Source organism: Oncorhynchus keta, chromosome 7 (genome assembly GCF_023373465.1).
Source record: "Oncorhynchus keta strain PuntledgeMale-10-30-2019 chromosome 7, Oket_V2, whole genome shotgun sequence".
NCBI classification, from domain to species: Eukaryota; Metazoa; Chordata; class Actinopteri; order Salmoniformes; family Salmonidae; genus Oncorhynchus; species Oncorhynchus keta.
Window position 1 is genome coordinate 3998045 of NC_068427.1, and position 13179 is coordinate 4011223.

Genomic DNA, 13179 nt, shown 5'->3' on the forward strand with positions numbered 1-13179 from the left:
TGAGTCAGGTTTGTAGGCCTCCTTGCTCGCACACAGTTTTTCAGTTCTGCCCACAAATTTTCTATAGGATTGAGGTCAGGGTTTTGTGATGGCCACTCCAATACCTTGTCTTGGTTGTCCTTAAGCCATTTTGCCACAACTTTGAAGTATGCTTGAGGTCATTGTCCATTTGGAAGACCCATTTGCGACTAAGCTTTAACTTCCTGACTGATGTCTTGAGATGTTGTTTCAATATATCCACATACTTTTCCTACTTCCTGATGCCATCTATTTTGTGAAGTGCACCAGTCCCTCCTGCAGCAAAGCACCCCAACAACATGATGCTGCCACTCCCGTGCTTCACGGTTGGGATGGTGTTCCTCGGCTTGCAAGCCTTTCCCCTTTTTCCTCCAAACATAACGATGGTCATTATGGCCAAACAGTTCTATTTTTGTTTCATCAGCCCAGAGGACATTTCTCCAAAAAGTACAATCTTTGTCCCCATGTGCAGTTGCAAACCACAGTCTGGCTTTTTTATGGCAGTTTTGGCGTAGTGGCTTCTTCCTTGTTGAGCGGCCTTTCAGGTTATGTCGATATAGGACTCGTCTTACTGTGGATATAGATTTGTTTTATTCCTGTTTTCTCCAGCATCGTCACAGGGTTCTTTGCTGCTGTTCTGGGATTGATTTGCACTTTTCGCACCAAAGTACGTTCATCTCTAGGACACAGAACACGTCTCCTTCCTGAGCGGTATGACGGCTGTGTGGTCCCATGGGGTTTATACTTGCGTACTATTGTTTGTACATATGTATGTGGCACCTTCAGGCATTTGGAAATTGCTCCGAAGGATGAATCAGACCTGTGGAGGTCTACCATTTTTTTTCTGAGGTATTGGCTTGTTTCTTTTGATTTTCCCATGATGTCAAGCAAAGAGTCACTGAGTTTGATGTTAGGCCTTGAAATACATCCACAGGTACACCTCCAATTGACTCAAATGATGTCAATTAGCCTATCAGAAGCTTCTAAAGCCATGACATCATTTTCTGGAATTTTCCAAGCTGACCCACTGGAATTGTGATACAGTGAATTATAAGTGAAATAATCTGTATGTTAACAGTTGTTGGAAAAATGACTTGTATCATTCACAAAGTAGATGTCCTAACCAACTTACCAAAACTATAGTTTGTTGACAAGAAATTTGTGGAGTGGTTGAAAAACGACTTTTAATGACTCCAACCTAAGTGAAGTTGACAGTTGAACAGTTGAAGTCGGAAGTTTACATTTACTTAGGTTGGAGTTATTAAAAGTCGTTTTTCAACCACTCCACAAATTTCTGTCAATCCAGACAATATTTAAAGGGCCTATTTATATAATGAACATGAATTCAGAGGGCAGGAATGATTAAATATGAAAGTATTAGACCTCTCACTAATGCTATCAGTCATACAAAAGTTATACTTAATCCAAACTGGTTCTCTAGCAAATAAATTCAAGAATGGCCTTTTTCCCTTTATTCAGATTACAACCGCTCACTTTCGGTTATATGAAAACAAAATAATCTCCAAAATATTCAATAATGTAATAATTATTTTAGAAAAAAAAGTTATTTTAATTTACAATCTGCAGAAACTATGAGAATAGAAAGGTTCCTAACTTTTGTGAAGCATCACAGCACAGTTGAAAAATATATAGCAAATAGAAATCCAATATGGATGGTGATAGGATAGATGGGAGCGGTTGAATGGAGCTGAAGGGTGGGACGAATAGCAACAAGATAACAAATGTAAAACATCCTGGGTCTGTAAAATGAATATAGGTTCAGAAATTTTGTGAAATAGCACAGTTGCAAATAGAAATCAAACTGGATGGACATCAGAAATAGAAGAAGGCCAGGACTAAAAACAAACAAAATATAACTATTGTAAAATAGTCCGTAAAATGTAAATATAATGTATAATGTAGAGTAGTGCCTAAGTGTTATTGTTTATTCACTTTTCCAATTAGGGGAGGAGTGGTAGGGTTTGCGGGGAATAATAAAGAAACTTATATTTTAGAAAGATATGTGTATATATACACTACCGTTCAAAAGTTGGGTTTCACTTAGAAATGTCCTTGTTTTTGAAAGAAAAGCAAAAAAAAAAATGTTTCCATCAAAATAACATCAAACTGATCAGAATTACAGTGTAGACACTGTTAATCAATTTGATGTTATTTTAAAGGGACAAACAATATGCTTTTCTTTCAAAAACAAGGACATTTCTAAGTGACAACAAGTGTGTGTGTGTGTGTGTGTGTGTGTGTGTGTGTGTGTGTGTTTACCCCCAAAATATATGGGGGATTAGATATGATGAAAAAAAAGTAGGTATATGCTTAATTTATAAAGTTATTTATGTAACTTTAGTTGTGATGCAAACGTTGGGCTACATGTTTAGATTTGTCATTAATTCTAAGGCTGCATGATGGGCTGCATGATGGGACTCTAATGATGATTTGAAAAAAGTTGCATGAAAGGCATGAGCTCTTTGATATTTGCGCAAGCTGTAAAAACTTCAGTCTCTCATTCACAAGTTGACAAGCACTTGATAATGCTTCATATTTCCCTGTAGCATCCCCTTTGTATGGCCGTAATGCCCCATTTAAAAGAAAAAGCATTTTGTGTCCCTTTTTCCCTTGGGCTGTTTATAATAATTATAATTCTCTTCCTCCGGGATGCCTGTTCCGAAGCACCTCTCACTCACATGGCTCTCCGTCACTTGATCAGGTTTTTCTCACAGGCTACAAGTGAAGACAGACACATCAGGAATGCAACTGTGCGCATCCTTATCCAATTCCAAGGCGCATATTGAAGATATTGGAAGAACTGTTCGCATTTTATTTTTGTCAACCGACAAGATGAGTAGGCCTAACGAACATATAAAGCACTAGCCTATGTCAATCTACTATCCCCTATAGTACAAAAGTTGACCTATTCTGTGCAATAAAAAAATATTTCAAACATAGTCTGGGACTGTTGTGGGATGCGATAAATTCCAGATTTATACAACCACTACCATCCCATTTTTTTTTAAGCAATGAGGCTGACGCAACAGATCAGAACATTTTAAAATGTTGATAAACTATTAGGCTATTTCTTCACCTTATAAGAGCAGCAATGTGCACCCGGCAGTAGGCTATACGCGTGAATGTTCCAAAATGTAATCAATTAGTGGGAACACACTGTTCTCAATAGTGACTGGGAATGTGATTATGCATGTAATGCTTTATTACAAAGGTGCATTTTTATGGTGAAAATTATCTTCCCTAAACTTGAAACTCAAGCATGCCAATTAGACTCTACACCGGTTGTAACTGTGGGAAGCATTGCAGTCAACATAGGCCAGCGTTTCTGTATAACTTTTTCGGCATCTTGTGGAGTCCATGCCCTGATGATGAATTGAGGCTGTTCTGGGGGCGTAACATTTACATTTAAGTCATTTAGCAGACGCTCTTATCCAGAGCGACTTACAAATTGGTGCATACACCTTATGACATCCAGTGGAACGGCCACTTACAATAGTGCATCTAAATCTTTTTAGGGGGGTGAGAAGGATTACTTATCCTAGGTATTCATTGAAGAGGTGGGGTTTCAGGTGTCTCCGGAAGGTGGTGATTGACTCCGCTGTCCTGGCGTCGTGAGGGAGTTTGTTCCACCATTGGGGGCCAGAGCAGCGAACAGTTTTGACTGGGCTGAGCGGGAACTGTACTTCCTCAGTGGTAGGGAGGCGAGCAGGCCAGAGGTGGATGAACGCAGTGCCCTTGTTTGGGTGTAGGGCCTGATCAGAGCCTGGAGGTACTGAGGTGCCGTTCCCCTCACAGCTCCGTAGGCAAGCACCATGGTCTTGTAGCGGATGCGAGCTTCAACTGGAAGCCAGTGGAGAGAGCGGAGGAGCGGGGTGACGTGAGAGAACTTGGGAAGGTTGAACACCAGACGGGCTGCGGCGTTCTGGATGAGTTGTAGGGGTTTAATGGCACAGGCAGGGAGCCCAGCCAACAGCGAGTTGCAGTAATCAAGACGGGAGATGACAAGTGCCTGGATTAGGACCTGCGCCACTTCCTGTGTGAGGCAGGGTCGTACTCTGCGGATGTTGTAGAGCATGGACCTACAGGAACGGGACACCGCCTTGATGTTAGTTGAGAACGACAGGGTGTTGTCCAGGATCACGCCAAGGTTCTTAGCGCTCTGGGAGGAGGACACAATGGAGTTGTCAACCGTGATCATGGAACGGGCAGTCCTTCCCCGGGAGGAAGAGGAGCTCCGTCTTGTTGAGGTTCAGCTTGAGGTGGTGATCCGTCATCCACACTGATATGTCTGCCAGACATGCAGAGATGCGATTCGCCACCTGGTCATCAGAAGGGGGAAAGGAGAAGATTAATTGTGTGTCGTCTGCATAGCAATGATAGGAGAGACCATGTGAGGTTATGACAGAGCCAAGTGACTTGGTGTATAGCGAGAATAAGAGAGGGCCTAGAACAGAGCCCTGGGGTTTTGGCAAGTTGGTTAGGACATCTACTTTGCATGATACAAGTCATTTTTCCAACAATATTTTACAGACAGATTATTTCACTTATAATTCACTGTATCACAATTCCAGTGGGTCAGAAGTTTACATACACTAAGTTGACTGCCTTTATACAGCTCGGAAAATTCCAGAAAATGATGTCATGGCTTTAGAAGTTTCTAATTGACATAATTTGAGTCAATTGGAGGTGTATTTCAAGGCCTACCTTCAAACTCAGTGCCCCTTTGCTTGACATCATGGGAAAATCAAAAGTCAGCCAAGACCTAAAAAAATATGGTATACCTCCACAGGTCTGGTTCATCCTTGGGAGCAATTTCCAAACTCCTGAAGGTACCACGTTCATCTGTATAAACACTATGGGACCACGCAGCCGTCATACCTGTTCAGAAAGGAGACGCGTTCTGCCTCCTAGAGATGAACATACTTTGGTGCGAAAAGTGTAAATCAATCCCAGAACAACAGCAATGGACCTTGTGAAGATGCTGGAGGAAATGGGTACAAAAGTATCTATATCCACAGTAAAAACGAGTCCTATATCGACAACCTGATAGGCCGCTCAGCCACTGCTCCAAAACCGCCATAAAAAAGCTAGACTACGGTTTGCAACTGCAAATGGGTACAAAGATCGTACTTTTTGGAGGAATGTCATTCAGTCTGATGAAACAAAAATAGAACTGTTTGGCCATAATGTCCATATATTGAAGCAACATCTCAAGACATCCGTCAGGAAGTTAACGCTTGGTCGCAAATGGCTCTTCCAAATGTACAACTTCCAAACTTGTGGCAAAATGGCTTAAGGACAACAAAGTTAAGGATTTGGAGTGGCCATCACAAAGCCCTGACCTCAATCCTATAGAAAATTTGTGGTCCAGAACTGAAGAAACGTGTTCGAGCAAGGAGGCCTACAAACCTGACTCAGTTACACCAGCTCTGTGGGAAGCTTGTGGAAGGCTACCTGAAACATTTGACCCAAGTTAAACAATTTAAAGGCAATGCTACCAAATACTAATTGAGTGTATGTAAACTTCTGACCCACTGGGAATGTGATGAAAGAAATAAAAGCTGAAATAAATAATAAATAATCTCTACTATTTTTCTGACATTTCACATTCTTAAAATAAAGTGGTGATCCTAACTGATGTAAGACAGGGAGCTTTTTCAAGGATTAAATGTCAGGAATTGTGAAAACTGAGTTAAAATGCATTTGGCTAAGGTGTATGTAAACTTCCGACGTCAACTGTATATTTTTAGTGTATTTGATAACCATATTGTTTTGTTATCACAGGGTCCCATTCAGTCAGAAAATATGTCTGTAACAAATTCTCCCATCCATCTTCCAACAACATCAGTGGGCCATTCAAGTTTTTTTTAGCTCTGCAACTCTGAATTGATAAGGCCTGCTTTGTATTAAAAAAGGCCCGCTTTAAATAACATGCAGCTTGTAAGAGTTTCATAAAGCCTTCATAAACACTATATAAGGTCTTTGAAAGCCAAGTCAACAAACAGGTCACTGACCATCTCGAATCCCACCGTACCTTCTCCGCTGTGCAATCTGGTTTCCGAGCCGGTCACGGGTGCACCTCAGCCACGCTCAAGGTACTAAACGATATCATAACCGCCATCGATAAAAGACAGTAGTGTGCAGCCGTCTTCATCGACCTTGCCAAGGCTTTCGACTCTGTCAATCACCATATTCTTATCGGCAGACTCGGTAGCCTCGGTTTTTCGGATGACTGTCTTGCCTGGTTCACCAATTACTTTGCAGACAGAGTTCAGTGTGTCAAATCGGTGGGCATGCTGTCTCTGGCTGTCTCTATGGGGGTGCCACAGGGTTCAATCCTCGGGCCGACTCTTTTCTCTGTATATATCAATGATGTTGCTCTTGCTGCGGGCGATTCCCTGATCCACCTCTACGCAGACGACACCATTCTATATACTTCCGGCCCGTCCTTGGACACTGTGCTATCTAACCTCCAAATGAGCTTCAATGCCATACAACACTCCTTCCTTGGCCTCCAACTCCATGCTTTTCAACCGTTCGCTGCCTGCACCCGCTTGCCTGACCAGCATCACCACCCTGGATGGTTCCGACCTTGAATATGTGGACATCTATAAGTACCTAGGTGTCTTGCTAGACTGTAAACTCTCCTTCCAGACTCATATCAAACATCTCCAATCGAAAATCAAATCAAGAGTCGGCTTTCTATTCCGCAACAAAGCATCCTTCACTCACGCCGCCAAACTTACCCTAGTAAAACTGACTATCCTACCGATCCTCGACTTCGGCGATGTCATCTACAAAATTGCTTCCAACACTCATCTACAAGTCCATGCTAGGTAAAGTTCCACCATATCTCAGTTCACTGGTCACGATGGCAACACCCATCCGTAGCACGCGCTCCAGCAGGTGTATCTCACTGATCATCCCTAAAGCCAACACCTCATTTGGCCGCCTTTCGTTCCAATTCTCTGCTGCCTGTGACTGGAACGAATTGCAAAAATCGCTGAAGTTGGAGACTTTTATCTCCCTCACCAACTTCAAACATCTGCTATCTGAGCAGCTAACCGATCGCTGCAGCTGTACATAGTCTATCGGTAAATAGCCCACCCATTTTTACCTACCTCATCCCCATACTGTTTTTATTTATTTACTTTTCTGCTCTTTTGCACACCAATATCTCTACCTGTACATGACCATCTGATCATTTATCACTCCAGTGTTAATCTGCAAAATTGTAATTATTCGCCTACCTCCTCATGCCCTTTGCACACAATGTATATAGACTCCCCTTTTTTTCTACTGTGTTAATGACTTGTTAATTGTTTACTCCATGTGTAACTCTGTGTTGTCTGTTCACACTGCTATGCTTTATCTTGGCCAGGTCGCAGTTGCAAATGAGAACTTGTTCTCAACTAGCCTACCTGGTTAAATAAAGGTTAAATAAAAAAAAGTAAAAAATAAAAAACACTACATAAATGTCTCAAATCATTTATAACTGTATGTCATGCACAATAAAGGGTTCATCAATGTGGCATTGCTGTGTGACATAACCACCAATATCAAATGTGACATAACCCACTATATCAAATATGATGTAAACCTTTGCTTTATAAAGGGTGGCATAAGCACTGCTTTGTAAAGGCTTTATATATCATATTACATTTATGCTTCACAAAGCATGTTTAATCTTGTAATATATCTTGGTAGAGCATTGCAGTGTTAGAATAGTGTGTTCGATTCCAGGACCACCCTATGTAAAATGTATGCATGCATGACTGTACGTCGCTTTGGATAAATATGGCAGCTAAATGGCATATTTGCTTAATTGTTTTGTTCTTAATATTTTTGCGGTTTTGTTTTTCCAGGTTTTGGGTTTCCCCCATCCCCCCCCCCCAGATTTGTTCCTACGTATTTCTCAACTTTTTTGTAGGAAAAACAACATAATTATATTTTCTCTCTTTACAACAATGCTTAAACCGCATCTGAGGACCACTTTTGAGGTCTAGGAAAAATCTAAGAAAATTAGATTTTTTAATATAGTTACCCTTTTAATTCAGTGCCCATGCACTGTAGTTTGGTTAGCGGTGTTTTTGTAGAGCAGTAAGCGCACATGGGATGGAGTTCGCTAATCAAATGCCGCTGGACAGCAAAAAATTAGTTCACCTTTTATTTATTGTCATTTTGTGTTTGTTGTAGTTAAGAGTTGAGTGACACTACCGGTCAAAAGTTTTAGAACACCTACTCATTCAAGGGTTTTTCTTTATTTGGCAATTTTCTACACTGTAGAATAATAGTGAAGACATCAAAACTATGAAATAACACATGGAATCATGTAGTAATCAAAAAGGTGTTAATTAAACAAATCAAAATAGATTTTATATTTCAGATTCTTCAAATAGTCACCCTTTGCCTTGATGACAGCTTTGCCGGTGATTGGAGGATATATTGGCACAGTTTGCCGAGGGGCGACTTTGTCTCGGGCCTAACACCCATGCCAATCCTCCAAACACGGGGTCCTCGAGCATTATCACTTATATGATGCATGCTGTAGAATGCACTTCAAGGCAAACAGAAACAAGTATTCAGTAATACCATGGTATAAATAGTCTTTATGGGTGTGTTATAAATAAAGCAAATAAGTCCCGAGGAGGTATGGTATATGGCCTGGATACAGTGCCTCGATGCAGCCCTAATAATATAATAATAATATATGCCATTTAGCAGACGCTTTTATCCAAAGCGACTTACAGTCATGTGTGCATACATTCTACGTATGGGTGGTCCCGGGAATCGAACCCACTACCCTGGCGTTACAAGCGCCATGCTCTACCAACTGAGCTACAGAAGGACCTAAGACATGGTATATTGGCAATATACCTGTCACGACTTCTGCCGAAGTCGATGCCTCTCCTTGTTCGGGCGGTGGTCGACGGTCTTCTAGCCATCGCCGGTCCATTTTTCATTTCTATTTGTTTGATCTCATTTTCCCCACACACCTGGTTCTAATTTCCCTCATTACATGTTGTGTATTTAACCCTATGTTCCCCCCATGTCTTTGTGTGGTATTGTTTATTGTTAGTGCACATTTTGTTTGACTGGTGCCAGTCGGGTTATTGTGCCCATACTTTGTATTTCTAATGCCGTTGGTTTTACTATTAAACTGCTCCAGCTATTATCAAGTTTTACTCTCCGGCTTCTGACTTCCCTGCCACCAGATCCGCACCCCTTACAATACCACAAACCCCTGAGCTGCCTTATTGCTATTATCAACTGGTTACCAATGTAATTAGACCAGTCAATATATATTTTTGTGTCATACCCATGATATACGTTCTGATATAGCACGGCTTTCAGACAATCAGCATTCAGGGCTCAAACCATCCGGTTATAATTCAAAGTGTCAATAAATCGATGAGAAACGTTCCGCTGGTTTCTGAAGGTTCTCTCGTGATCTACAGGTTACAGTAGGGTGTGAGAGGTATTTCGATGGGTTGATGGACCTGTGTGTCTGTGTCAGAACCAAGATGATTTGGACAAGTCCAACCTGAGACTACCTCACCGGCTAGTCCTCTTCTGTTCCCATGTTGGAGACCAGAGCTTGATTACAACATGTTATCAATGGTGCCCACATTTTGTGGCTGATCTTTCAGCGGGGGAGTGGGTGAATGTGTCATACATAGACTTGACAGGGCCCAGCACTGTGCGGTATGGCTCGTTATATTGTTGTGTTTGTGTACTGAGGAACATGTAACTTGGTTCCAGAAGAAACCCACTTTCAATTTCCTTATCCTGGTGGTTTTCATCAAGGTAATTGTTTCTTGCTGTAACATCATCCCCAGGTTATTGCTCACACAGCACATATAAGTCTGGGATACTGTATCGACCATTCAAAGTTGGGCTTATTGGGAGTGTCCATGACATTCTATGGGATTAACCTTACTGAGTTAGGTATTTCCAGTTTATCTCCTTAAAATTTGATTTGAAATCTACCCTGAACCCTAAACTTAACCACACTGCTAACCTTATGCCTAACCCTAGACGCAAATTGTTGTTTATATACATTTTTGTGATATAGCCAATTTTTACTTTGCTATCTAGTGGAACCCATTCCCTCTGGCTTCAAGGGAGAAAAAACATGCCCTACCTTCCAGCTAGCTAATTAGCAAAGGACATAACTAACTAGCTAATGTCTCCTCCGAGAAGAAGAACGACTACACCCTTTAAATCTGTGGTCGATGTGTGTCGTGCTTCTGGGAGAACTATGCGTAAGAGTCGGAAACAAAATATATTCATTACCAAGACGTTGGAGCGATACGACAGGTGCACAAGGCACGTGGGGAAAAATGATTTTGGAGATGGTTGGTTGGTAGATTAAGCCAATGAGTAATGCTCCGTGAGATTATCCCAGGTCTCTGTATTTGCTAGCAAAGGCCAAGTTTGATGTTTGGTCCACCAGACCTTCCGCACGATTGTGCGGAAGTGTCTGAGAACGAGAATTGGTGTAATGTGACCAACATGACTTCACTTAAGAGCACATGCCATCCTTCAACACAGTTATGTCACCGTTAATACATATTCAGCATAGTGGGTTATGTCACATTTGACATAGGTGATGATGTCACACGGTTATGCCACGTTTATGTAGTACCTTTTTTTCACCTTTATTGAAACAACCACCTTTATTTTTGTTTACAACTTCGACCTGGAGGAAAGCAGCGCGACCCAAACAACATGAAGTTACACATGGGATAAACAAACACAGTCAATAACACAATAGAAGAGTCTATATACAGTGTGTGCAAATGTAGTAAGATGAGGGAGGTAAGGCAATAAATAGGCCACAGTGGTGGAATAATTAGAATTGAGCAATTAAACACTGGAGTGATGGATGTAGGGGTGACCAGTGAAATATACCTGCTGGAGCGCGTGCTACGTACGGGTGGGTGGGTGCTGCTATGGTGACCAGTGAGCTGAGATGAGGCGGGGCTTTACCTAGCAAAGACTTAGAGATAACCTGGAATCAGTGGGTTTGGTGACGAATATGAAGAGAGGGCCAGCTAACAAGAGCATACAGGTCGCAGTGGTGGGTAGCGTCAGTATAGAGACAAAGTAGAGTATGCCACTTTGTTTACATACCCTACATTACCCATCTCATATGTATATACTGTACTCGATACCATCTACTACATCTTGCCTATGCCGTTCTGTACCATCACTCATTCATATATCTTTATGTACATATTCTTTATCCCTTTACAATTGTGTGTGTATAAGGTAATAGTTGTGGAATTGTTAGGTTAGATTACTCGATGGTTATTACTGCATTGTCGGAACAAGAAACACAAGCATTTCGTTACACTCGCATTAACATCTGCTAACCATGTGTATGTGACAAATACAATCTGATTTGATAGTATATGGGGCTTTGGTGACAAAACGGATGGCACTGTGATAGACTGCATCCAATTTGCTGAGTAGGGTGTTGGAGGCTATTTTGTAAATGACATCACCGAAGTGGAGGATCGGTAATATAGTCAGTTTTACGAGGGTATGTTTGGCAGCATGAGTGAAAGATGCTTTGTTGTGAAATAGGAAGCCGATTCTAGATTTAATTTTGCTTAATGTGTCTGGAAGGAGAGGTTACAGTCTAACCAGACACCCAGGTATTCGTAATTGTCCCCATATTCTAAGTCAGAACCTTCCAGAGTAGTGATGCTATAAGGGCTGGCGGGTGCGGGCAGCGATCGGTTGAAGAGCATGCATTTAGTTTTACTAGCATTTAAAAGTAGTTGGAGGCCACGGAAGGAGTGTTGTATGGCATTGACGCTCATCTGGAGGTTAGTTAACACAGTGTCCAAAGAAGGGCCAGAAGTATACAGAATGGTGTCGTCTGCATAGAGGTGGATCAGAGAATCACCAGCAGCAAGAGCGATCATTGATGTATACAGAGAAAAGAGTCGGCCCGAGAATTGAACCTCTGGACTGCCAGAGGTTTGGACAACAGGCTCTCTGATTTGACACACTGAACTCTATCCGAGAAGTAGTTGGTGAACCAGGCGGAGCAGTCATTTTAGAAACCAAGGCTGTTGAGTCTGCCGATAAGAATGTGGTGATTGACAGAGTCAAAAGCCTTGGCCAGGTCGATGAATACGGCTGCACAGTATAGTCTTTTATCGATGGCGGTTATGATACCGTTTAGGACCTTGAGCGCGGCTGAGGTGCACCCATGACCAGCTCGGAAACCAGATTGCATAGTGGAGAAGGAACGGTGGGATTTGAAGTGGTCGGTGATCCGTTTGTTAACTTGACTTTCGAAAGGCAGGGCAGGATGGATATAGGTCTAGAGTGTCTCCCCCTTTGAAGAGAGGGATGATTGCGGTAGCTTTCCAATCTTTAGGGATCAGGCTAGTGATAGGGGTTTCCAGCTGGAAAGCTTCTGCGGGGGGGTGCAGAGCTGTTGGCCGGGGTAGCCAGGTGGAAAGCATGGCCAGCCGTAGAAGAATGCTTATTGAAATGATCTATTATAGTAGATTTATCAGTGGCGACAGTGTTTTCTAGCCTCAGTGCAGTGGGCAGCTGGGAGGAGGTGCTCTTTTTCTCCATGGACTTTACAGTGTCCCAGAACGTTTTGGAATTTGTGCTTAGGGTTGCAAATTTCTGTTTGAAAAAGCTAGCCTTTGCTTTCCTAACTGCCTGTGTATCTTGGTTCCTAACTTCCCTGAAAAGTTGCATATCGCGGTGGCAATTCGATGCTAATGCAGTACGCCACAGGATGTTTTTGTGCTGGTAAAGGGCAGTCAGGTCTGGAGTGGACCAAGGGCTATATCTGTTCTCAGTTCTACATTTTTTGAATGGGGCATGCTTATTTAAGATGTTGAGGAAAGCACTTTTAAAGAACAGCCAGGCATCCTCTACTGATGTGACCCGGGCCAGGTCGATTAGAAAGGCCTGCTCACTGAAGTGTTTTAGGGAGCATTTGACAGTGATGAGGGGTGGTCGTTTGACCACGGACCCATTACGGACGCAGGCAATGAGGCAGTGATCACTGAGATCCTGGTTGAATACAGCAGAGGTGGATTTAGAGAGCAGGTTGGTCAGGATGATATCTATGAGGATGCCTGTGATTAAGGATTCAGGGTT

General features: G+C 42.2%; 1 protein-coding gene across 5 annotated transcripts in view; it reads left to right on the top strand.

Moving 5' to 3' along the window:
- Positions 1-13179, top strand: part of nalcn (sodium leak channel, non-selective) — a 267054-nt gene that overhangs the window by 22367 nt on the left and 231508 nt on the right. The gene's annotated exons all lie outside the window — the stretch shown is intronic.